This window comes from Eumetopias jubatus, unplaced genomic scaffold (genome assembly GCF_037043125.1).
Source record: "Eumetopias jubatus isolate StellerSeaLion01/CBP00866 unplaced genomic scaffold, mEumJub1_p1.0 scaffold_1, whole genome shotgun sequence".
In the NCBI taxonomy this organism is placed as follows: Eukaryota; Metazoa; Chordata; class Mammalia; order Carnivora; family Otariidae; genus Eumetopias; species Eumetopias jubatus.
The window spans coordinates 206,749,141-206,751,287 of NW_028274807.1; positions in this window are offsets into that span (position 1 = coordinate 206,749,141).

The following is a 2,147-nucleotide window of genomic DNA, read 5'->3' on the forward strand; positions in this document are numbered from 1 at the left end:
TGCAAATGTTTATTGAACATTTCTGAGATTTTAAGAGATTTTGTTGGCTGCTCCTTCTTGTTTATTGCATGTGGTTTTTCAGCTCATCATTTTCACTTCAGTGGCCAAGGGCTGGAAAGTGGGAATAACCTCATGAAGTGTAGAGGCCTCCTCTACCCTCAACGCCATTGCCCCAGGCCTCCCACCATGCCCCTGCCTGGGAGGGACAGGCTAACAAGCTGTGATAACATGCCCCTGAGAGTGGTCTTGGCCTGTACTCTTGGCTTTTCTGGTCCAGTGAGGTCAGGGCACACATCTCGCCTGGCGGAGGAAGGACTCTACCACTTCTGTCCGTCCCACCCTGTGAGTGGGCATGTCCAAGACTTTGAAGGTGGGAAGGGCGTCTCTTGGAATGAGCTGGCCCATAGGCACTTCCCCTTTTCAGCTTTTTATAAATTAGTTTTAAAAATATAAAAGTGATGGAAGCTGGATTAAAAAAGTTCAAATGGCACAAGACCTTATAAAAACATGGGAAGTTCCTCCCCACCCACACATGAAGTGATAGCTATGTAGGTCCTCGCGAGGGTCGCATACTCTTCTTAGCTCAGAGGGATCTTTTCCTAAAATTTTGAGCATGCCCCTTCCCTTCTCAGGCCGTTCTGTCTCAGAGGCAGAGCATAGGATGTTAACAAAATCACCCAAATGAAGGTAAAATGATGGCTGTGGTATGTGCCTTGAAGGAAGCTGTAGGATCCACGAGAGGTGTCTGGGGGCTCAGCTTTAATTTGGAGAACAGGCAGGCATCTGAGCATGACACTTCAATGAGCCCCAGGGCTGGTGTGCACAATCAGTTTTATGTGCTTCATATTTGGAGTTTCTCAACACATCATTAGCCTTGTCCCATGTGGCAGCAAGTTCTGCATAAGCCATTTTTAGGGGAGGGGTTTTATTAAAATATTTTATGGAGAATCCCAACCATACAAAAATAGTAAAATGAACTGTCACCTACTTACCAATTACCAACTCAAGCCAAGCTCTTCATCTATAACCCTTCCGCACCCTCTTTCCCTTTCCCCATCTGAATTATGGTGAATCACGTACTTGTCATTATGTGAATTAATCTTAATATTTCAACCTTTCTCTGAAGGATAGGGGCTTTTAAATATGCCATTATTACACCTAAAGAGATTGACAATTCCTTAATATCAAGAAGTCAGCAACATTGCTGATACTTTAAAACAACAGAAAAACCATGTACAAGCCATAATTGTACTCAGTTTGATGAGTTTTCACAAACAGATGTAAATACCATTTTCAGTGTCTGCAATTCTGTCAAGTCATCTCTTAGTCTCCGAAAGTGGATTCCACATATCCAATGAGGATGCAGAGGAGACAGGGCTGGCTCCAGGCTGCGCTATTACAAGATCTCTAAAGTCCTGAAGTTCAAGCTTTAACACTTAAGTGCCAAGGACCCAGGGCAAGTCATGAATTCCAAGCCTCTTTTATTTTTTAAATGGGAAATTCTTTAAAAAGGACCTTGCAGGTACGACGGGAGCATTTGAGATGGTAATCCGAATATATTTATTACATATACCATATAAACATGCTGTATAAATGTATCCGTTATCATTATGTAACGATTAACAACAAAAGGTAACATTTAGCGCACCCGGCACTGGACTGATTTCTTTACATACGTTATCTCCTATGTCTGAACGTGTGCCGAGCATCTTGTTTGGCGCTTAGTTGTAATTTTCGTTCCAGCATGGCCACACCGTGCTCGTTTTTGGAGCTGAAGGCCTGAGAAGTTAACAATCTAGGTTTGTACAGCACCTCAGTAGCAGGGCCGGGACTGGAACAGTGCCCTGGGCGGTAGTTCCGGCTCCCTCTGGCGGTCCTCCAGGGCACCGGCGCTCTCCCAGCCCAGCCGCGCTTGGGCCTCAGGTCTTCCCGTAGTACACAGTTCCGCCCCTTCGAATTCTGCAAGGTTCCGTCTCCCGGCCCTCTTCTCTCAGCCAATCATCGCGGGCTTGGAATAACGGAGGGCGGGGCTCTCACGAGACTGGCAGCCCCGTCAGTCTCTAACGTGAGGGTGGGATAGACAGCGCTGTCATCCAATAGGAGTAAACCCAGAGTCCGACGCGAGCCAATGGGGCCGGGAGGTGGGG